The 25,587-nt window shown below is 35.9% G+C and overlaps 2 long non-coding RNA genes across 6 annotated transcripts; both read left to right on the top strand.

Annotated features, from left to right (window-relative positions):
• Positions 1-262: 262 nt before the first annotated feature.
• On the top strand, positions 263-25,587 carry LOC142517827 (uncharacterized). Of its 4 annotated transcripts, XR_012813397.1 has the most exons (5): positions 263-515; positions 591-639; positions 1,029-3,359; positions 10,128-11,509; positions 25,256-25,587. It is a non-coding gene; the product is annotated as an uncharacterized LOC142517827 (long non-coding RNA). The 4 variants fall into 4 exon arrangements; XR_012813398.1 differs by lacking the exons at positions 10,128-11,509; positions 25,256-25,587 and adding an exon at positions 3,360-3,374 and having other exon boundaries at positions 284-515; positions 1,029-3,304; XR_012813399.1 differs by lacking the exons at positions 263-515; positions 591-639; positions 1,029-3,359 and adding exons at positions 7,099-7,313; positions 7,414-7,462 and having other exon boundaries at positions 7,852-11,509.
• On the top strand, positions 13,960-15,095 carry LOC142517828 (uncharacterized). Of its 2 annotated transcripts, none has more exons than XR_012813400.1 (3): positions 13,960-14,160; positions 14,236-14,284; positions 14,674-15,095. It is a non-coding gene; the product is annotated as an uncharacterized LOC142517828 (long non-coding RNA). The 2 variants fall into 2 exon arrangements; XR_012813401.1 differs by having other exon boundaries at positions 13,961-14,135.

The raw sequence follows: 25,587 nt of genomic DNA, 5'->3' as shown, positions 1-25,587 counted from the left end.
ATATGAATGCAAATAATCCTGGTTCAAAATATATATCATGTGGTCCAACTACAACTATTATGTACTTTTTTTGGCGAGTGAATTGGGTCAAAAGGTCCTCCAAAACAATCTGCTATTTGCTTCTTCTTTCTACACTAATTATATCTCATCAACCAATTTAAAGCTATTATTAATATTTGTAGGTGAGTCCACAATGCCAGCCTGCATCGGTGCCTACAGAATTTGTTCACTTTCATGCATGCACTTTCCATCTAGTCTCTCTCCCTCTTTATTGCCTTTTCTATCTACATAAATTTATATATTTTAAAAAATCAAATTTATAAATATATCTTCTATAAATAGGGTTCTTGTATCTCATTCAACAATAAAATTCCAATAAATAAAACTCAATATTTGAATAAAGTTTCTGGTTTCAATGGCTGTTTCCAAAGCTCTTATTTCCTTAATCCTTTTATGCTTTGTTCTTTTCCATCAAGTTCAATCACAAGGGGTAACTAACTCATGATGCCATTTTTGTATGATTCAGTTTCTTGATAAGTTCATGTCTTTAACTTATAGGTAATATTATTATCGTTGCAATCTTCTTGCAGAGCACTAGCAATATTGGAGGTGTAGCAAGTTCCAACATTCCAAGAATAAGTAATATATCATTCTCTTCTCTCTTACCTCTTGCCCGGAAATAACAGTTTCATCTCGTGTCGTGGTCGTGCGGTCTTGGACTTGCAAGTACATTATATGTAGACAGTTTTCTATTAAACTAAGGTTCAAAATTTTCTAGTAGAGCCTGAGTAATGGTAGACTCGGTTCACGTTTCGCTATATTTGGGCTGGTGCTGCAAGTGAGTTGAGCTGCTAAGCCAAAATTCAATATATATGATATTGGTTAAGAGTCCGAGTACAAGTCGAGCACGAGTAGCAACTCTAGCATGATAACTATGGCGTGTGTGCAGATTTTAGATAAGTGGGAAGCCCCTGATCGTGACATTCTTCTTTGCTCTCTTCATACATCTAACTATGGTGTGTGTGCAGATTGTGGTGAAGCTTGTGCAGCTCGGTGCAAACTATCGAAAAGGCCAAATCTGTGTCGAAGAATATGTGGGACGTGCTGCTTCCGGTGCAACCGCGTGCCACCGGGGACTTGTGGAAATTTTGCAGCCTGCCCTTGCTACGCTAGTCTCACTACTCGGAACAACAAACGCAAATGCCCATAAATTACAATAGGAATCTGTTTATTTCTTTCTTTTCTCCGGCAGAGTCCATTTATCAGCTGGCATAAATGGATTCTTGAATAACAGTATGATTTAAAGATCTGTACAAGTATTCTTGTGCTTAGCTACCTTCGTCCTGTCTCTATTTTCGGTTGCTTGTGGAGGCCTCTTAATTATGTTTTTTTAAATTATGTTTGGCACTTGAAATACTGTTTGGTGCAGTAATAATTCTCTTCCTGTTAATCTTGCCTAGTTCTTATTTTTAAATTCTAATGGGAAGGGCAAGATTCTACTCTATTAGAGACCCTGATTAAATCTAGCAACTTGTAAGTAATTTAAAATAGTTCACAAGAAAATATACTGGTTTACAAAGAGCTAAAACATAACACTTGCTAATACATTTAATAATAGAAACATAACAAGTATGAAACTACATACATATCACCCCATTTCTTGTTTCCTTGCAGCAGATTTCAAACTTTTACACAGCTCACACAGTGAGATTTTTTGTAAGAATCCCCTCAAATGTGATTCCAGGGCCAAAAGCCAAGATCAATCCCCATTTGTCAGCCCCATTTTCTTCTTCTTTCTTGACATTTTTGGCCTCTTCTAACATATACTCCAGCACATAGACAATTGTATTGCTACTAGCATTTCCATAATCTGCCAGAGCCCTTCTACTGGAATTCAGTTTGTCTGGAAAAAGCTCCAACTTCTTCTCCAACCGATTTAAAATCGCCGGTCCTCCTGGGTGAACTGCCCAAAACAATTTGTTGTAGTCTTTTTCAGAAAATCCAGCAAATCCCATCAGTTCTGATGCGCTCAAAAAACGCGCATTCATAAAAATACCTTGAAACGATTATCACGTACCAATTTCTTCGATAAACCGAATCAGACCGCTTCAGAAAGATAACTGTGTATCAAAGAAAAAGGGTGAGATGACTCCGCCCAGAGGCGAAGCCACTCCGACACTCAAGTCAGTATAGTATTTGAGAGAAAAATATAAGACTGATGTAAATAATTGTACATGAAAGCGTATCTTGATTAGGGTTAGGAGCCCTTTATTTATAGGTGTTGAGTCTTAGATGGTATAGAATTTTGTAATATATGGTAACTAGATTTGTGCATATCCATATAATATTTTGTAATATCTCTAAAATATAATTAATGATATGATAAGATTTTTACCATATCATCAATATTATCCCCGCAGAAAAGTGACGACGAGTGAAATGATGGAGGAACGTTTATATGAATGAAATTATATTTTAGAGTATTCAAGATAATATTCTAATTGCATGTAATAATGTCCTTTGAGCGTTTGTTGTGGAGTGTGCTTTCTGATGCGAGCCAAATTAAGCGGCCAATGTAGTAATCTGATATTGAATAGATAGTCAAATGATTTTTCCTCTCGAGTCGCTAGAGAGTCAAAAGAGCCAATAGTGGCTATATTCCTCAATAAGAAGTCAGGTCAAGATGTCGAGACCATCATAAATAAGAAGTTCGAGATATATCGACTGCTGAAAGTCGAGCTCAGATGAAGAGCCATAAAGAATATCCTACTAATAACCGAGCTAAAATGATGAGCTATAAATAAGATCCTGTTGAAAACCGAGCTCAAATGAAGAGCTATAGATAAGATCTTCCTGAAAATCGAGCTCAAATAAAGAGCTATAGATCAAGTTCTGCTAAAAACCGAGCTCAAATAAAGAGCCATAGATCAAGGTCTTCTAAAAACCGAGCTCAAATAAAGAGCTATAGATAAGATCTTCTTGAAAACCGAGCTCAAATAAAGAGCTATAGATAATATCCTGCTGAATACTGAGCTCAAATAAAGAGCTATAGATAATAGTCTGCTCAAAATCGAGCTTAAATAAAGAGCTATAGATAAGATCATGCTGAAAATCGAGCTCAAATAAAGAGCTATAGATAATAGTCTGCTGAAAACCAAGCTCAAATAAAGAGCTACATATAATAGTCTGCTGAAAATCGAGCTCAAATAAAGAGCAATTAAGAATCAAATTAAAGTTGTCGAGTGCGAGATCTAGCTTATATGTTTTCTAAGCCGAGTTGGATTTCCTGACTGACGAACACGAGGTTAGACTTGTATATTTGCCAAGCAGAGTTGGGCTTACTGAGTGCCGAGCGCGAGGTCGGACTTGTATATTTGCCGAGCAGAGTTGGGCTTACTGAGGTGCCGAGCAAAGTCGGGCTTACTGAGGTTGCGTCAAGGTTAAAAGTATTCTTTCTGTTTACGATCCATGTCTTGTATCCTATGTTTCTCGATCATCGAGTAGGACCTGGCTATGTTGTCGCAAAGTGCCCACTAGTAAAAATGACATAAGTTGAGTCCAAGCCGGCGTGTAGCAAAATATAATACGCTCTGAATTCTGCACCAAAACATAAAACCAAGACACAAGGAATCCAAAATAATAATAATTTGAATGTATATCTTGGCAACTAAAATTTATCAAAAACTATAACGATTCGAGTAATGATCAAATCCCAAATAATTCGATTTAAGTGTGGGCCATGAGTTTTGACTACCTAACATAGTAAGTTTTGAATTATGATAATATAATGTCCGTAGAACTGTGAACTCTCTTTCACACTAATCATGGGAGAAAATTCAACTACATGTTTGAATGATTCCTATTTCCTAAGACTGCATGGGTAGGTCGCTGGCGGGAGTATAAACAGAGTAAAATTATATATCTCAATTGTTATCAAAAAGTAGGAATGCACCTCTTAAATTCATCTAATTGACCCACATAAGGCATATTTCTGACGAGCCAAACTCTTAATAATTTAATTAAAAATTAATTTGAGCGAAACAAAGATTTGTTGCCCAAGAGAGCAATTGGATGATCTAAGTGTATAAGGCCAAATTCCCATAGTAATTTTTATCAGAAATAAGATTTAATTGGAAAATATCCTTCGACAGACGTGAATTTCATGAAATAAATTATCGTAGAGCAATTTATTATTATGAACCAATAGACTAGTTATTCCTTTGTGGACCTTGCAGTCACTTGAGTCAAGTTAGTTCCCAAAGAAAGACCTGCTAAAGTATGAAGGAATAAATGTTCCAGGTGGGATTTAGGATAAATAACATATAAGCACAAAGTCATTGAGCTGATCCTTAATATCCCTAATATTATTGATACCCAAAAAATTCTGGAAATATGATAGCAACGGAAATTATCCAATTTATGATGTTGAGGGCAACAAATATTCAAAACTGAATTAAATGCTTGGCCCATGAGGACGAGTGTTGAAGTGCTCATTGATTTTGTTTGTTTTTTTTATTAGTTGAGTTTTATAAGCTTAAACAAATCCACTCAACATATATATCGTAAGGAGCAAATATCAGTCATAGAGTAGAATTATATCACCCTATGTGCGGCGACGGTGCAGTGCTCGGCAGATTAGCCATTGGCGAGGAGCATGTTCACTAGATGATCACCCGGAGAGTAGTGGTCTATGTCACGCCTCGAGACCGGAGTTAGTTGACACCGGCGTTATTCAACAATCACATAATTGCTAAACAACAAGCCTCGTAGTACAGTATACACCAAAACCAGTTTATATATCATAAATACCATAAAAATGGAATCGTCTTTACAATAGTACATCTGAAACGATAAAAATCTGCGGAAGCGTTTATATCTTGGATTAGAAACTAACAATAACATATTTTTAATTAAAATTCTTCATGCGTCCACTATCAGTCCAAGAACTGGTGTCCGATTCTTCTTTCTCTATTTCTTCTTCTGATTTATCTGGGGAGGATAGAATAAGGGGTGAGTATTTTGGGAAATACTCAGCAAACGGGGGAAACATCGAGCACAATAAAAACAACATGCATAGATTTCGAACATAAAACATGAGTTGCATACGTACTTCATAACATATGCATAACTTTTATCAGCCACTGTGATTTATCTAACTTTCTATGGTTTACTGACGTCAGTCCCTAATTTTTACTCATCTAAGGGGGCGAGGCTGTATAGCGGTTATATCCCCCATCGCGTAAGGGTACGTCATGGTTGGGATTCCCACCCATATACAGTCGACTCCTCACAGTGCTTAAAACCGAATGACACAACACAAGATGAAGTAGGGAAAGAATTGTACTCGACCGAAGTTTTTATAAAAAAAACCAAAAATCACATATGCATAACCGAAAGTTTAAGATTTAAAAACAGCCCACTTACCTTATACTGGAAGAACACATGAAGAACTCAGAAACCATAGAAGAATCATGCAACCAACCCCTCGAAAACGCAGCAGCACATCTACCGAAAAATCAGCCGTCTTGAAAAATTCACTGCGCCTTATTTCACCGTTGGATCGGACTCAAAATTTTACAGTACGTTCACAAGTACGTTAAATATATTATGAACGGTGGAGATCGGGTTTGGAAGTCGTTTAGGCCTGTTCATACAGAAAAAGATTCGTGAAACCGTCTCACAAGAGATATACTCTAGCTATATATATTATAGCCCATTTTTTGTTTTTTCTTTTTTTTTCCCCATATTAGCAACGTATGATAAGCACGCGTGTTATAAATTATTTGGTGTTTACCAAAATAATGATAAATTAGATTGATAATTCAAAAAAAAAATAATGCAAAAAACAAATTAAATTAAAGTTGAAAAACCCTATATATAATTAATTACAAAATTTAGGTTATTTTTCACTACACAGTAAATAGATTATGATGGACCTCTATGACCTTATCAATATACTTGTAATAATATCAAAACCATGATATACAAAAAAAATAAATTTGAAAAACACTATTTATAATTAAAAAAATTAAGGTAATTTTAGTAATTACAAAATAGATAGATCATGATGGACCTCTATGACCTTGTTCTGAAAAATAGAACATAGATAAAGATGTATACACTATATTTAATGAAAATAGATTATTTTACAGTTAAAGTAAATTTTTTTTAACAGTGGAACATGATTTTATTATACATGATACCGTATGGACATTAGGCCCAAACCACATTTGGGACCCCTAGCCCATCTCTAACCAAGGTGGAAGGCCCAACACGAGCCCATGTATTCTCATATAAATACCAGGTTCGGGTGTCTAACTCATGGATTCATTATATTGTTTTTCAGCAGCACCCTTAGCTGCTCTCCACTTATATCCTCAGTCTCTGACTTGAGCGTCGGAAGGGCTACGCTAGGACATCCTCCTGGCCTCCTTCTAACGTTCTTATTCGTGATTTCAGGCTCGGGATAATTTTGAAACATGCGTCTGGACTAATGACACTTGCTGGAATCGGACTCTAAATTTTCCGTGAGTATCAATACAATAGAAGTATGAACGGTCAATTGAGTGTATTCACTTACTCGTGAGATGTGATAATCAATGATATATTTTATAATATTGATAAATCAGTGTATATGAATAACAAAATGACTTATATTGAGAAATTAAGTCAAACATTGAATAACTCAAATATGATAATCATCTTTACATCATCTTTCGCACCGAGCAGTCTTGTTTTAAATAAAGTCATCTATACATCATCTTTCGCATCAAACAATCTTATTTTAAATAAATAAGGATGATTTTTGTTTTAAAATAATATAATATGAATGCAAATAATCCTGGTTCAAAATATATATCATGTGGTCCAACTACAACTATTATGTACTTTTTTTGGCGAGTGAATTGGGTCAAAAGGTCCTCCAAAACAATCTGCTATTTGCTTCTTCTTTCTACACTAATTATATCTCATCAACCAATTTAAAGCTATTATTAATATTTGTAGGTGAGTCCACAATGCCAGCCTGCATCGGTGCCTACAGAATTTGTTCACTTTCATGCATGCACTTTCCATCTAGTCTCTCTCCCTCTTTATTGCCTTTTCTATCTACATAAATTTATATATTTTAAAAAATCAAATTTATAAATATATCTTCTATAAATAGGGTTCTTGTATCTCATTCAACAATAAAATTCCAATAAATAAAACTCAATATTTGAATAAAGTTTCTGGTTTCAATGGCTGTTTCCAAAGCTCTTATTTCCTTAATCCTTTTATGCTTTGTTCTTTTCCATCAAGTTCAATCACAAGGGGTAACTAACTCATGATGCCATTTTTGTATGATTCAGTTTCTTGATAAGTTCATGTCTTTAACTTATAGGTAATATTATTATCGTTGCAATCTTCTTGCAGAGCACTAGCAATATTGGAGGTGTAGCAAGTTCCAACATTCCAAGAATAAGTAATATATCATTCTCTTCTCTCTTACCTCTTGCCCGGAAATAACAGTTTCATCTCGTGTCGTGGTCGTGCGGTCTTGGACTTGCAAGTACATTATATGTAGACAGTTTTCTATTAAACTAAGGTTCAAAATTTTCTAGTAGAGCCTGAGTAATGGTAGACTCGGTTCACGTTTCGCTATATTTGGGCTGGTGCTGCAAGTGAGTTGAGCTGCTAAGCCAAAATTCAATATATATGATATTGGTTAAGAGTCCGAGTACAAGTCGAGCACGAGTAGCAACTCTAGCATGATAACTATGGCGTGTGTGCAGATTTTAGATAAGTGGGAAGCCCCTGATCGTGACATTCTTCTTTGCTCTCTTCATACATCTAACTATGGTGTGTGTGCAGATTGTGGTGAAGCTTGTGCAGCTCGGTGCAAACTATCGAAAAGGCCAAATCTGTGTCGAAGAATATGTGGGACGTGCTGCTTCCGGTGCAACCGCGTGCCACCGGGGACTTGTGGAAATTTTGCAGCCTGCCCTTGCTACGCTAGTCTCACTACTCGGAACAACAAACGCAAATGCCCATAAATTACAATAGGAATCTGTTTATTTCTTTCTTTTCTCCGGCAGAGTCCATTTATCAGCTGGCATAAATGGATTCTTGAATAACAGTATGATTTAAAGATCTGTACAAGTATTCTTGTGCTGAGCTACCTTCGTCCTGTCTCTATTTTCGGTTGCTTGTGGAGGCCTCTTAATTATGTTTTTTTAAATTATGTTTGGCACTTGAAATACTGTTTGGTGCAGTAATAATTCTCTTCCTGTTAATCTTGCCTAGTTCTTATTTTTAAATTCTAATGGGAAGGGCAAGATTCTACTCTATTAGAGACCCTGATTAAATCTAGCAACTTGTAAGTAATTTAAAATAGTTCACAAGAAAATATACTGGTTTACAAAGAGCTAAAACATAACACTTGCTAATACATTTAATAATAGAAACATAACAAGTATGAAACTACATACATATCACCCCATTTCTTGTTTCCTTGCAGCAGATTTCAAACTTTTACACAGCTCACACAGTGAGATTTTTTGTAAGAATCCCCTCAAATGTGATTCCAGGGCCAAAAGCCAAGATCAATCCCCATTTGTCAGCCCCATTTTCTTCTTCTTTCTTGACATTTTTGGCCTCTTCTAACATATACTCCAGCACATAGACAATTGTATTGCTACTAGCATTTCCATAATCTGCCAGAGCCCTTCTACTGGAATTCAGTTTGTCTGGAAAAAGCTCCAACTTCTTCTCCAACCGATTTAAAATCGCCGGTCCTCCTGGGTGAACTGCCCAAAACAATTTGTTGTAGTCTTTTTCAGAAAATCCAGCAAATCCCATCAGTTCTGATGCGCTCAAAAAACGCGCATTCATAAAAATACCTTGAAACGATTATCACGTACCAATTTCTTCGATAAACCGAATCAGACCGCTTCAGAAAGATAACTGTGTATCAAAGAAAAAGGGTGAGATGACTCCGCCCAGAGGCGAAGCCACTCCGACACTCAAGTCAGTATAGTATTTGAGAGAAAAATATAAGACTGATGTAAATAATTGTACATGAAAGCGTATCTTGATTAGGGTTAGGAGCCCTTTATTTATAGGTGTTGAGTCTTAGATGGTATAGAATTTTGTAATATATGGTAACTAGATTTGTGCATATCCATATAATATTTTGTAATATCTCTAAAATATAATTAATGATATGATAAGATTTTTACCATATCATCAATATTATCCCCGCAGAAAAGTGACGACGAGTGAAATGATGGAGGAACGTTTATATGAATGAAATTATATTTTAGAGTATTCAAGATAATATTCTAATTGCATGTAATAATGTCCTTTGAGCGTTTGTTGTGGAGTGTGCTTTCTGATGCGAGCCAAATTAAGCGGCCAATGTAGTAATCTGATATTGAATAGATAGTCAAATGATTTTTCCTCTCGAGTCGCTAGAGAGTCAAAAGAGCCAATAGTGGCTATATTCCTCAATAAGAAGTCAGGTCAAGATGTCGAGACCAGCATAAATAAGAAGTTCGAGATATATCGACTGCTGAAAGTCGAGCTCAGATGAAGAGCCATAAAGAATATCCTACTAATAACCGAGCTAAAATGATGAGCTATAAATAAGATCCTGTTGAAAACCGAGCTCAAATGAAGAGCTATAGATAAGATCTTCCTGAAAATCGAGCTCAAATAAAGAGCTATAGATCAAGTTCTGCTAAAAACCGAGCTCAAATAAAGAGCCATAGATCAAGGTCTGCTAAAAACCGAGCTCAAATAAAGAGCTATAGATAAGATCTTCTTGAAAACCGAGCTCAAATAAAGAGCTATAGATAATATCCTGCTGAATACTGAGCTCAAATAAAGAGCTATAGATAATAGTCTGCTCAAAATCGAGCTTAAATAAAGAGCTATAGATAAGATCATGCTGAAAATCGAGCTCAAATAAAGAGCTATAGATAATAGTCTGCTGAAAACCAAGCTCAAATAAAGAGCTACATATAATAGTCTGCTGAAAATCGAGCTCAAATAAAGAGCAATTAAGAATCAAATTAAAGTTGTCGAGTGCGAGATCTAGCTTATATGTTTTCTAAGCCGAGTTGGATTTCCTGACTGACGAACACGAGGTTAGACTTGTATATTTGCCAAGCAGAGTTGGGCTTACTGAGTGCCGAGCGCGAGGTCGGACTTGTATATTTGCCGAGCAGAGTTGGGCTTACTGAGGTGCCGAGCAAAGTCGGGCTTACTGAGGTTGCGTCAAGGTTAAAAGTATTCTTTCTGTTTACGATCCATGTCTTGTATCCTATGTTTCTCGATCATCGAGTAGGACCTGGCTATGTTGTCGCAAAGTGCCCACTAGTAAAAATGACATAAGTTGAGTCCAAGCCGGCGTGTAGCAAAATATAATACGCTCTGAATTCTGCACCAAAACATAAAACCAAGACACAAAGAATCCAAAATAATAATAATTTGAATGTATATCTTGGCATCTAAAATTTATCAAAAACTATAACGATTCGAGTAATGATCAAATCCCAAATAATTCGATTTAAGTGTGGGCCATGAGTTTTGACTACCTAACATAGTAAGTTTTGAATTATGATAATATAATGTCCGTAGAACTGTGAACTCTCTTTCACACTAATCATGGGAGAAAATTCAACTACATGTTTGAATGATTCCTATTTCCTAAGACTGCATGGGTAGGTCGCTGGCGGGAGTATAAACAGAGTAAAATTATATATCTCAATTGTTATCAAAAAGTAGGAATGCACCTCTTAAATTCATCTAATTGACCCACATAAGGCATATTTCTGACGAGCCAAACTCTTAATAATTTAATTAAAAATTAATTTGAGCGAAACAAAGATTTGTTGCCCAAGAGAGCAATTGGATGATCTAAGTGTATAAGGCCAAATTCCCATAGTAATTTTTATCAGAAATAAGATTTAATTGGAAAATATCCTTCGACAGACGTGAATTTCATGAAATAAATTATCGTAGAGCAATTTATTATTATGAACCAATAGACTAGTTATTCCTTTGTGGACCTTGCAGTCACTTGAGTCAAGTTAGTTCCCAAAGAAAGACCTGCTAAAGTATGAAGGAATAAATGTTCCAGGTGGGATTTAGGATAAATAACATATAAGCACAAAGTCATTGAGCTGATCCTTAATATCCCTAATATTATTGATACCCAAAAAATTCTGGAAATATGATAGCAACGGAAATTATCCAATTTATGATGTTGAGGGCAACAAATATTCAAAACTGAATTAAATGCTTGGCCCATGAGGACGAGTGTTGAAGTGCTCATTGATTTTGTTTGTTTTTTTTATTAGTTGAGTTTTATAAGCTTAAACAAATCCACTCAACATATATATCGTAAGGAGCAAATATCAGTCATAGAGTAGAATTATATCACCCTATGTGCGGCGACGGTGCAGTGCTCGGCAGATTAGCCATTGGCGAGGAGCATGTTCACTAGATGATCACCCGGAGAGTAGTGGTCTATGTCACGCCTCGAGACCGGAGTTAGTTGACACCGACGTTATTCAACAATCACATAATTGCTAAACAACAAGCCTCGTAGTACAGTATACACCAAAACCAGTTTATATATCATAAATACCATAAAAATGGAATCGTCTTTACAATAGTACATCTGAAACGATAAAAATCTGCGGAAGCGTTTATATCTTGGATTAGAAACTAACAATAACATATTTTTAATTAAAATTCTTCATGCGTCCACTATCAGTCCAAGAACTGGTGTCCGATTCTTCTTTCTCTATTTCTTCTTCTGATTTATCTGGGGAGGATAGAATAAGGGGTGAGTATTTTGGGAAATACTCAGCAAACGGGGGAAACATCGAGCACAATAAAAACAACATGCATAGATTTCGAACATAAAACATGAGTTGCATACGTACTTCATAACATATGCATAACTTTTATCAGCCACTGTGATTTATCTAACTTTCTATGGTTTACTGACGTCAGTCCCTAATTTTTACTCATCTAAGGGGGCGAGGCTGTATAGCGGTTATATCCCCCATCGCGTAAGGGTACGTCATGGTTGGGATTCCCACCCATATACAGTCGACTCCTCACAGTGCTTAAAACCGAATGACACAACACAAGATGAAGTAGGGAAAGAATTGTACTCGACCGAAGTTTTTATAAAAAAAACCAAAATCACATATGCATAACCGAAAGTTTAAGATTTAAAAACAGCCCACTTACCTTATACTGGAAGAACACATGAAGAACTCAGAAACCATAGAAGAATCATGCAACCAACCCCTCGAAAACGCAGCAGCACATCTACCGAAAAATCAGCCGTCTTGAAAAATTCACTGCGCCTTATTTCACCGTTGGATCGGACTCAAAATTTTACAGTACGTTCACAAGTACGTTAAATATATTATGAACGGTGGAGATCGGGTTTGGAAGTCGTTTAGGCCTGTTCATACAGAAAAAGATTCGTGAAACCGTCTCACAAGAGATATACTCTAGCTATATATATTATAGCCCATTTTTTGTTTTTTCTTTTTTTTTCCCCATATTAGCAACGTATGATAAGCACGCGTGTTATAAATTATTTGGTGTTTACCAAAATAATGATAAATTAGATTGATAATTCAAAAAAAAAATAATGCAAAAAACAAATTAAATTAAAGTTGAAAAACCCTATATATAATTAATTACAAAATTTAGGTTATTTTTCACTACACAGTAAATAGATTATGATGGACCTCTATGACCTTATCAATATACTTGTAATAATATCAAAACCATGATATACAAAAAAAATAAATTTGAAAAACACTATTTATAATTAAAAAAATTAAGGTAATTTTAGTAATTACAAAATAGATAGATCATGATGGACCTCTATGACCTTGTTCTAAAAAATAGAACATAGATAAAGATGTATACACTATATTTAATGAAAATAGATTATTTTACAGTTAAAGTAAATTTTTTTTAACAGTGGAACATGATTTTATTATACATGATACCGTATGGACATTAGGCCCAAACCACATTTGGGACCCCTAGCCCATCTCTAACCAAGGTGGAAGGCCCAACACGAGCCCATGTATTCTCATATAAATACCAGGTTCGGGTGTCTAACTCATGGATTCATTATATTGTTTTTCAGCAACACCCTTAGCTGCTCTCCACTTATATCCTCAGTCTCTGACTTGAGCATCGGAAGGGCTACGCTAGGACATCCTCCTGGCCTCCTTCTAACGTTCTTATTCGTGATTTCAGGCTCGGGATAATTTTGAAACATGCGTCTGGACTAATGACACTTGCTGGAATCGGACTCTAAATTTTCCGTGAGTATCAATACAATAGAAGTATGAACGGTCAATTGAGTGTATTCACTTACTCGTGAGATGTGATAATCAATGATATATTTTATAATATTGATAAATCAGTGTATATGAATAACAAAATGACTTATATCGAGAAATTAAGTCAAACATTGAATAACTCAAATATGATAATCATCTTTACATCATCTTTCGCACCGAGCAGTCTTGTTTTAAATAAAATCATCTATACATCATCTTTCGCATCAAACAATCTTATTTTAAATAAATAAGGATGATTTTTGTTTTAAAATAATATAATATGAATGCAAATAATCCTGGTTCAAAATATATATCATGTGGTCCAACTACAACTATTATGTACTTTTTTTGGCGAGTGAATTGGGTCAAAAGGTCCTCCAAAACAATCTGCTATTTGCTTCTTCTTTCTACACTAATTATATCTCATCAACCAATTTAAAGCTATTATTAATATTTGTAGGTGAGTCCACAATGCCAGCCTGCATCGGTGCCTACAGAATTTGTTCACTTTCATGCATGCACTTTCCATCTAGTCTCTCTCCCTCTTTATTGCCTTTTCTATCTACATAAATTTATATATTTTAAAAAATCAAATTTATAAATATATCTTCTATAAATAGGGTTCTTGTATCTCATTCAACAATAAAATTCCAATAAATAAAACTCAATATTTGAATAAAGTTTCTGGTTTCAATGGCTGTTTCCAAAGCTCTTATTTCCTTAATCCTTTTATGCTTTGTTCTTTTCCATCAAGTTCAATCACAAGGGGTAACTAACTCATGATGCCATTTTTGTATGATTCAGTTTCTTGATAAGTTCATGTCTTTAACTTATAGGTAATATTATTATCGTTGCAATCTTCTTGCAGAGCACTAGCAATATTGGAGGTGTAGCAAGTTCCAACATTCCAAGAATAAGTAATATATCATTCTCTTCTCTCTTACCTCTTGCCCGGAAATAACAGTTTCATCTCGTGTCGTGGTCGTGCGGTCTTGGACTTGCAAGTACATTATATGTAGACAGTTTTCTATTAAACTAAGGTTCAAAATTTTCTAGTAGAGCCTGAGTAATGGTAGACTCGGTTCACGTTTCGCTATATTTGGGCTGGTGCTGCAAGTGAGTTGAGCTGCTAAGCCAAAATTCAATATATATGATATTGGTTAAGAGTCCGAGTACAAGTCGAGCACGAGTAGCAACTCTAGCATGATAACTATGGCGTGTGTGCAGATTTTAGATAAGTGGGAAGCCCCTGATCGTGACATTCTTCTTTGCTCTCTTCATACATCTAACTATGGTGTGTGTGCAGATTGTGGTGAAGCTTGTGCAGCTCGGTGCAAACTATCGAAAAGGCCAAATCTGTGTCGAAGAATATGTGGGACGTGCTGCTTCCGGTGCAACCGCGTGCCACCGGGGACTTGTGGAAATTTTGCAGCCTGCCCTTGCTACGCTAGTCTCACTACTCGGAACAACAAACGCAAATGCCCATAAATTACAATAGGAATCTGTTTATTTCTTTCTTTTCTCCGGCAGAGTCCATTTATCAGCTGGCATAAATGGATTCTTGAATAACAGTATGATTTAAAGATCTGTACAAGTATTCTTGTGCTTAGCTACCTTCGTCCTGTCTCTATTTTCGGTTGCTTGTGGAGGCCTCTTAATTATGTTTTTTTAAATTATGTTTGGCACTTGAAATACTGTTTGGTGCAGTAATAATTCTCTTCCTGTTAATCTTGCCTAGTTCTTATTTTTAAATTCTAATGGGAAGGGCAAGATTCTACTCTATTAGAGACCCTGATTAAATCTAGCAACTTGTAAGTAATTTAAAATAGTTCACAAGAAAATATACTGGTTTACAAAGAGCTAAAACATAACACTTGCTAATACATTTAATAATAGAAACATAACAAGTATGAAACTACATACATATCACCCCATTTCTTGTTTCCTTGCAGCAGATTTCAAACTTTTACACAGCTCACACAGTGAGATTTTTTGTAAGAATCCCCTCAAATGTGATTCCAGGGCCAAAAGCCAAGATCAATCCCCATTTGTCAGCCCCATTTTCTTCTTCTTTCTTGACATTTTTGGCCTCTTCTAACATATACTCCAGCACATAGACAATTGTATTGCTACTAGCATTTCCATAATCTGCCAGAGCCCTTCTACTGGAATTCAGTTTGTCTGGAAAAAGCTCCAACTTCTTCTCCAACCGATTTAAAATCGCCGGTCCTCCTGGGTGAACTGCCCAAAACAATTTGTTGTAGTCTTTTTCAGAAAATCCAGCAAATCCCATCAGTTCTGATGCGCTCAAAAAACGCGCATTCATAAAAATACCTTGAAACGATTATCACGTACCAATTTCTTCGATAAACCGAATCAGACCGCTTCAGAAAGATAACTGTGTATCAAAGAAAAAGGGTGAGATGACTCCGCCCAGAGGCGAAGCCACTCCGACACTCAAGTCAGTATAGTATTTGAGAGAAAAATATAAGACTGATGTAAATAATTGTACATGAAAGCGTATCTTGATTAGGGTTAGGAGCCCTTTATTTATAGGTGTTGAGTCTTAGATGGTACAGAATTTTGTAATATATGGTAACTAGATTTGTGCATATCCATATAATATTTTGTAATATCTCTAAAATATAATTAATGATATGATAAGATTTTTACCATATCATCAATATTATCCCCGCAGAAAAGTGACGACGAGTGAAATGATGGAGGAACGTTTATATGAATGAAATTAAATTTTAGAGTATTCAAGATAATATTCTAATTGCATGTAATAATGTCCTTTGAGCGTTTGTTGGGGAGTGTGCTTTCTGATGCGAGCCAAATTAAGCGGCCAATGTAGTCATCTGATATTGAATAGATAGTCAAATGATTTTTCCTCTCGAGTCGCTAGAGAGTCAAAAGAGCCAATAGTGGCTATATTCCTCAATAAGAAGTCAGGTCAAGATGTCGAGACCAGCATAAATAAGAAGTTCGAGATATATCGACTGCTGAAAGTCGAGCTCAGATGAAGAGCCATAAAGAATATCCTACTAATAACCGAGCTAAAATGATGAGCTATAAATAAGATCCTGTTGAAAACCGAGCTCAAATGAAGAGCTATAGATAAGATCTTCCTGAAAATCGAGCTCAAATAAAGAGCTATAGATCAAGTTCTGCTAAAAACCGAGCTCAAATAAAGAGCCATAGATCAAGGTCTGCTAAAAACCGAGCTCAAATAAAGAGCTATAGATAAGATCTTCTTGAAAATCGAGCTCAAATAAAGAGCTATAGATAATATCCTGCTGAATACTGAGCTCAAATAAAGAGCTATAGATAATAGTCTGCTCAAAATCGAGCTTAAATAAAGAGCTATAGATAAGATCATGCTGAAAATCGAGCTCAAATAAAGAGCTATAGATAATAGTCTGCTGAAAACCAAGCTCAAATAAAGAGCTACATATAATAATCTGCTGAAAATCGAGCTCAAATAAAGAGCAATTAAGAATCAAATTAAAGTTGTCGAGTGCGAGATCTAGCTTATATGTTTTCTAAGCCGAGTTGGATTTCCTGACTGACGAACACGAGGTTAGACTTGTATATTTGCCAAGAAGAGTTCGGCTTACTGAGTGCCGAGCGCGAGGTCGGACTTGTATATTTGCCGAGCAGAGTTGGGCTTACTGAGGTGCCGAGCAAAGTCGGGCTTACTGAGGTTGCGTCAAGGTTAAAAGTATTCTTTCTGTTTACGATCCATGTCTTGTATCCTATGTTTCTCGATCATCGAGTAGGACCTGGCTATGTTGTCGCAAAGTGCCCACTAGTAAAAATGACATAAGTTGAGTCCAAGCCGGCGTGTAGCAAAATATAATACGCTCTGAATTCTGCACCAAAACATAAAACCAAGACACAAGGAATCCAAAATAATAATAATTTGAATGTATATCTTGGCATCTAAAATTTATCAAAAACTATAACGATTCGAGTAATGATCAAATCCCAAATAATTCGATTTAAGTGTGGGCCATGAGTTTTGACTACCTAACATAGTAAGTTTTGAATTATGATAATATAATGTCCGTAGAACTGTGAACTCTTTTTCACACTAATCATGGGAGAAAATTCAACTACATGTTTGAATGATTCCTATTTCCTAAGACTGCATGGATAGGTCGCTGGCGGGAGTATAAACAGAGTAAAATTATATATCTCAATTGTTATCAAAAAGTAGGAATGCACCTCTTAAATTCATCTAATTGACCCATATAAGGCATATTTCTGACGAGCCAAACTCATAATAATTTAATTAAAAATTAATTTGAGCGAAACAAAGATTTGTTGCCCAAGAGAGCAATTGGATGATCTAAGTGTATAAGGCCAAATTCCCATAGTAATTTTTATCAGAAATAAGATTTAATTGGAAAATATCCTTCGACAGACGTGAATTTCATGAAATAAATTATCATAGAGCAATTTATTATTATGAACCAATAGACTAGTTATTCCTTTGTGGACCTTGCAGTCACTTGAGTCAAGTTAGTTCCCAAAGAAAGACCTGCTAAAGTATGAAGGAATAAATGTTCCAGGTGGGATTTAGGATAAATAACATATAAGCACAAAGTCATTGAGCTGATCCTTAATATCCCTAATATTATTGATACCCAAAAAATTCTGGAAATATGATAGCAACGGAAATTATCCAATTTATGATGTTGAGGGCAACAAATATTCAAAACTGAATTAAATGCTTGGCCCATGAGGACGAGTGTTGAAGTGCTCATTGATTTTGTTTGTTTTTTTTATTAGTTGAGTTTTATAAGCTTAAACAAATCCACTCAACATATATATCGTAAGGAGCAAACATCAGTCATAGAGTAGAATTATATAACCCTATGTGCGGCGACGGTGCAGTGCTCGGCAGATTAGCCATTGGCGAGGAGCATGTTCACTAGATCACCCGGAGAGTAGTGGTCTATGTCACGCCCCGAGACCGGAGTTAGTTGACACCAGCGTTATTCAACAATCACATAATTGCTAAACAACAAGCCTCGTAGTACAGTATACACCAAAACCAGTTTATATATCATAAATACCATAAAAATGGAATCGTCTTTACAATAGTACATCTGAAACGATAAAAATCTGCGGAAGCGTTTATATCTTGGATTAGAAACTAACAATAACATATTCTTAATTAAAATTCTTCATGCATCCACTATCAGTCCAAGAACTGGTGTCCGATTCTTCTTTCTCTATTTCTTCTTCTGATTTATCTGGGGAGGATAGAATAAGGGGTGAGTATTTTGGGAAATACTCAGCAAACGGGGGAAACATCGAGCACAATAAAAACAACATGCATAGATTTCGAACATAAAACATGAGTTGCATACGTACTTCATAACATATGCATAACTTTTATCAGCCACTGTGATTTACCTAACTTTCTATGATTTACTGACGTCAGTCCCTACTTTTTACTCCTCTAAGGGGGCGAGGCCGTATAGCGGTTATTTCCCCCACCGCGTAAGGGATACGTCATGGTTGAGATTCCCACCCATATACAGTCGACTCCTCACAGTGCTTAAAACCGAATGACACAACACAAGATGGAGTAGGGAAAGAATTGTACTCGACCGAAGTTTTTATAAAAAAACCAAAAATCACATATGCATAACCGAAAGTTTAAGATTTAAAAACAGCCCACTTACCTTATACTGGAAGAATACGTGAAGAACTCAGAAACCACAGAAGAATCTTGCAACCAACCCCTCGAAAACGCAGCAGCACATCTACCGAAAAATCAGTCGTCTTGAAAAATTCACTGCGCCTTATTTCACCATTGGATCGGACTCAAAATTTAACAGTACGTTCACAAGTACGTTAAATATATTATGAACGGTGGAGATCGGGTTTGGGAACCGTTTAGGTCTGTTCATACAGAAAAACCGTAGGTATGCTGAATTCCCGCATAAAATCTGAGCAGTTTGTTTTCAAAGGCTATAAACAAAAAACTAACCGTTGGATTTTGCTGAAATTTGGATATTTTATTCAAAACATATGGAAGAATATTTTGAACGGTGAAGATCAGATTCCAACTACCCGAGCGAGAGAAATGAATTTCTGAACTTTGAAAGAATTTTGATGACTCGTGCATAATTTTTGGGAGAAAATTTCGAAAATTCTTGGGAGCACTTGTGAGAGCAATTTCGAAAATTGCTTGCTAGAATGAGGGGTGAAAATTTCAAAGGCTTAGGGGGTATTTATAGGTGCTGGGTAAGAATCCTACCATAAACCGATTGATTTTCCTTCCAAAATTTGGAGATGCTTCTTCCATAAATATTGATATGTTTCCTTATTGAGAAAAGCTGCCTTGTACGTAATATTTCCTTCCAATTTGATTGATGTCCAGCCTTATTTCGAAATTAATACATGATTTGCACTGGAATTTGAATTTCACGTATTTATTGGCTTGGAATCTCCAATACCATGTATTATTTAATATTTTCGAATTTATTATAAATCGAAAATAAAGTCTTATACATGTCTATATTTAATTAATTGTATGTCCAAAAATTTGGGTTCTCATATCTCTCCCTCCTTATTGGAAGTTTCGTCCTCGAAACTTGAGTCGGCTTGACCTTGGAAAAGGTAGGGGTATTGCTTGCACATTTTCCCTTCAAACTCCCATGTACTTTTCTTGTTCTGTGTAGTTTGACCATTGCACCTTGACGTAGGGAATGATACGTCGTCTCAGTACTTGGTCCTTAGTGTCCATCATATGAATATAGACATCTTTATATTTCAGCTCTTTCCTCAAGTTACCTTTGATCATGAGCGGTTCAATTTCCATAACATGACTTGGGTTTGTGATGTATTTTCTTAGTTTGTGGAATACATTGTAGATTCTAGATATATCTGGTGGCAATGCTATTATGTAAGCCAATGTGCCAATCTCTCCAGAATTTTGAATGGTCCTATGTACCGAGGATTCACTTTTTCAACTTTACTGAATCTAATGATTCTTTCATTAGTGAGACCCATATATAAGGTGTTTCACCGTATGTGAATTCCATTGGTCTCCTTTTAAGATTAGACTAACTCTTTTGTTGGTCTTATGTAGCCTTGAGTCTGTCTTTGATGGCGGCCACTTTTCCATTGTCTCTTGGATTAGTTCTGGCCCAGCTATGGCTATTTTCACTATTTTGTCCTAGTATAGTGGTGATCGATACTTTCGTCCGTAAAAGCTTCAAATATATTCATTCCAATATTTCCGTGATAACTGTTATTGTAGGAGAATTCTATCAGGAATATATCTTCACTTCAATTACTACTGAAGTCTATGGCACATGCCCTTATCAAACCCTCTAGGGTTTGAATCATTCTCTCTGTTTTGCCATCAGTTTGAGGGTGATAAGCCGTACTAAGAGTGACTTTTGTTCTCATGGCTTCTTGAAAGCTCTACCACAAACGTGACACAAATCTTGGATATCTATCCGACATTATGATTGTTGGCACTCCATGTAGCCGCATAATGTTATCCAAGTATAGAGTAGTCAACTTGTCAATATTATAATTCCTTCGAACAAGTGGAAAGTACGTAGATTTTGTGAGTCTATCTACGATTATCCATATCACGTCTTGACTCTGTATTGACTTTGTAAATTCTACTACGAAATCCATGGAAATATGTTCTCATTTCCATTATGGAATTCTAACTGTTCCAGTAATTCTCCATGTCGCTGATGATCGACTTTCACTTGTTAGCATACTTGTCACTTAAATATAAACTCGGCGACATCTATTTTTATTCTGTTTTGCCAGAAACTTTTTTTTTTCAAATCTCTATACATTTTTTTACTGATGGTATAGATCTGGAATGTTGACTTATGCGTCTCTAACATCACTTCTTATCGAAGATTGTCGATGTCTACCTTATTTGGCTTGCTGGCGTGGTAGCTTATTGTCAAGTCACATTCTTTGAGTAACTTTATCCGCCGTCCTTGTCCCATTTTTAATTCTCTTTGAATGAACAAATATTCGAGACTTTGTGGCCAGTGAGTGAATACTTCACACTTGGCATCGTAGAGATAGTGTCTCCAAATTTTCAAAGCAAAATCATTGCTGCCAACTAGAGATCGTGAGTAGGGTAGTTTTGCTCATGCGGCTTTAGTTGACTAGCCTGTCTTTCATGAGTACGCCTCTGAGATCTTCCTTTGATACTTCGTTGTAGATGGTAAAATCCTTGTCCTCAGTAGATAATACCAACATTGGTGTAGATGCTAGCTTCTCCTTTAATGTTTGAAAGCTCTTTCACATCTTTATCTTCAGTTGAATTCATAGTTCTTTTATGCGAGTCTCATTGGTGATACGACTACTGAAGAGAAGCCATCGACAAATTTCAGCTAATAGCCTAGTAATCCAAAGAAGCTTCTAATTTTGGTTGCATTCTTATGTTTCGGATAATCTAGAATTGCCTCTACTTTCTTAGTTCCACTGATGACCTTATTTTGAATGCTGACATTGGGGTGTCTTCTGCTCTGAACTTTAGCTGATTATAGCTTGACCTCAGGTCGAGTTTGGAGAAGACTGTAGCTCATTTAAGTTGATCGAAAAGACCGTCTATTATTGGAAGAATATATTTATCTTGATTGTGATCTTATAGAGTTCTCTATAATCTATACACAATCTCATACTTTAATAATGCTTCTTTACAAATAGGACCGGGGCTCCCCAAAGAGATGCATTTGGCCTAATCCATTTTTTTTTGTCTAACAACTATTGGAGTTATTATTTTAGCTCCTTGAGTTCATCTGGAGCCATTCGGTACAGTTTATTGGAGATTAATGCATCACTGGTACCAAATTTATCTCGAACTCTACTTCTTAGTCCGAGAACATTCCAAGAAGCCTTTCTGGAAAAACGTCTGAAAATTTTCGTATTACTTGAATATCTTCCAATTTCAGCTTATCTTCTTCTTGCACTTTGTTCACCATTGCTAGGTAAACTTCTTCTCCCGATATTATGGCTTTCCAATTCTGGGTAACAGAAAAAATGCATTTCTGTTCCTTGGCATCGCCATGGTATCTGATTTCTTCTTGGTTTGGGGTTCAGAGTTTGACATTTTTACTCTGGCCATCTACTATCGCACGGCTCTTAGCTAATCAGTTCATCCTTAGGATGACGTCGAAATCTACCGAAGTGAGTTGAATTAAGTCGGCACTGAATATATGCGAATTGATACTAATTTTATCTTATCTTGAAATTACCCCAATTATTATCTCAAAACTTAAAACCCATATAGAATATTGAAACTTAACTCAATATTGATCTATAGCTTATTGACTTAAATCCCGAAAATTATAACCTAGTCGTTACCTCAAATAATTATTCTTTTACTAAATCTTATTTTCATCAAGATCACGAGCCTATCACGCTCTAAAACAAAGGAGTTCATTGAATGTCATTCTCTTTGAATCATTCTTAGTACCATAAAAGTCAAAACTTATTGTACTATACTTTCCTTGATACCCATCAATATCTCATAATTTACTTTTTTTTTACGTAAGGTCGTAGCCTACTTGTTATCCCAAAATAATATAAATTCCTTAACCTGATGGTATTTTCTCACAAGATATTCCAATGTTCTACATATTTAAAGTTAGCGCTTAATATTCTTAATAACCCAAACATATTGCTCACACAATTAACTATCGACACAAAATCAACTTCTAGTACAGTACCCAAAACTTATGATATAATCCTTATATCAACTTTTCTCATATTAGTTATCATAAATAACTTATCATCATCGAGTCAATTTTTTTTCCTTAAATCAGAAGTTTAAGTCAACTTATCTCTGATAGATATATTCTTAAAATAAATACAAATACTAATTGTCCTCATAATAAAATTTCAAAAAAATCGACAAGTAGTTCAAGAAACACGTTGAACGAGATTTTCGAGAAAGTTTCCAAAAGTAGAAAGTTTGGACATTGACCCATGGATAGAAAGAATACGTCGAGAGGATTCTAGAACAGTCGACGGAATTAAATTCTGAGTTTCCTATGAAAAGTTAGGAATTCTACGAAACTTTCCTAAAATAGCAAAAAACGCGATTTCGGAGGTCTAAATGAAAGATTTTCTTGTTTTCGGACCACGCCTCACATCAAAGTTGTGAATAATACTTGTTGGGAGTTCCGAAAGGGACTGCATCAGCCTTTTGCCATAACCTGACAAATTTTTCTTCCCAACTGGATTATGAACTTGGCGGCTCTGATACCACTTAAAAGTCACGCCCCGAGACCGGAGTTAGTTGACACCGGCGTTATTCAACAATCACATAATTGCTAAACAACAAGCCTCGTAGTACAGTATACACCAAAACCAGTTTATATATCATAAATACCATAAAAATGGAATCGTCTTTACAATAGTACATTTGAAACGATAAAAATCTGCGGAAGCGTTTATATCTTGGATTAGAAACTAACAATAACATATTCTTAATTAAAATTCTTTATGCGTCCACTATCAGTCCAAGAACTGGTGTCCGATTCTTCTTTCTCTATTTCTTCTTCTGATTTATCTGGGGAGGATAGAATAAGGGGTGAGTATTTTGGGAAATACTCAGCAAACAGGGGAAACATCGAGCACAATAAAAACAACATGCATAGATTTCGAACATAAAACATGAGTTGCATACGTACTTCATAACATATGCATAACTTTTATCAGCCACTGTGATTTACCTAACTTTCTATGATTTACTGACGGCAGTCCCTAATTTTTACTCCTCTAAGGGGGCGAGGCCGTATAGCGGTTATTTCCCCCACCGCGTAAGGGTACGTCATGGTTGAGATTCCCACCCATATACAGTCGACTCCTCACAGTGCTTAAAATCGAATGACACAACACAAGATGGAGTAGGGAAAGAATTTTACTCGACCGAAGTTTTTATAAAAAAACCAAAAATCACATATGCATAACCGAAAGTTTAAGATTTAAAAACAACCCACTTACCTTATACTGGAAGAACACGTGAAGAACTCAGAAACCATAGAAGAATCATGCAACCAACCCCTCGAAAACGCAGCAGCACATCTACCGAAAAATCAGTCGTCTTGAAAAATTCACTGCGCCTTATTTCACCGTTGGATCGGATTAAAAATTTTACAGTACGTTCACAAGTACGTTAAATATATTATGAACGGTGGAGATCGGGTTTGGAAGTCGTTTAGGCCTGTTCATACAGAAAAACCGTAGGTATGCTGAATTCCCGCATAAAATCTGAGCAGTTTTCTTTCAAAGGCTATAAACAAAAAATTAACCGTTGGATTTTGCTGAAATTTGAATATGTTATTCAAAACATATGGAAGCATATTCTGAACGGTGGAGATCAGATTCCAAGCACCTGAGCGAGAGAAACGAATTTCTGAACTTTGAAAGAATTTTGATGACTCGTGCAGAATTTTTGGGAGAAAATTTCGAAAATTCTTGGGAGCACTTGTGAGAGCAATTTCGAAAATTGCTTGCTAGAATGAGGGGTGAAAATTTCAAAGGCTTAGGGGGGTATTTATAGGTGCTGGGTAAGAATCCTACCATAAACCGATTGATTTTCCTTCTAAAATTTGGAGATGCTCATTCCTTAAATATTGATATGCTTCCTTGTTGAGAAACGCTGCTTACGTAATATTTCCTTCCAATTTGATTGATGTTTAGCCTTTTTTCGAAATTAATACATGATTTGCACTGAAATTTTAATTTCATGTATTTATTGGCTTGGAATCTCCAATACCATGTATTATTTAATATTTTCGAATTTATTATAAATCGAAAATAAAGTCTTATACATGTCTATATTTAATTAATTATATGTCCAAAAATTTGGGTTCTCACAGGTCTACGACTCTTGTTGAGATAGGAGCTTTCGAGTTGTCGACCATTTTGAAAATTTGATCACTTGGTTCGACCCCTTTTCTGATGCTCGAGGTGATGTACCGATATCGGAGTCAACCCGTTGGAAACCAAGCATAGCAAGTGGCGGGTCCCAACTCTCCTATAGAATTGACGTTTACATGCGAGATTCCGATACAAAGTTCCAGCCTTTCAAGCAAGGAAATATAGCGCAAGATTTAATACGTATCTTCTTGAGAGAAATAGATATGTGTTCCTAGCCACAATCTCTCTGATTTTATGAGATAAATCATTTGGGGTCTGGAGGTGGAGTGGC

The sequence above is a fragment of the Primulina tabacum genome, chromosome 11, assembly GCF_025594145.1.
Source record: "Primulina tabacum isolate GXHZ01 chromosome 11, ASM2559414v2, whole genome shotgun sequence".
In the NCBI taxonomy this organism is placed as follows: Eukaryota; Viridiplantae; Streptophyta; class Magnoliopsida; order Lamiales; family Gesneriaceae; genus Primulina; species Primulina tabacum.
This window is presented reverse-complemented; position numbering and strand designations above follow the sequence as displayed.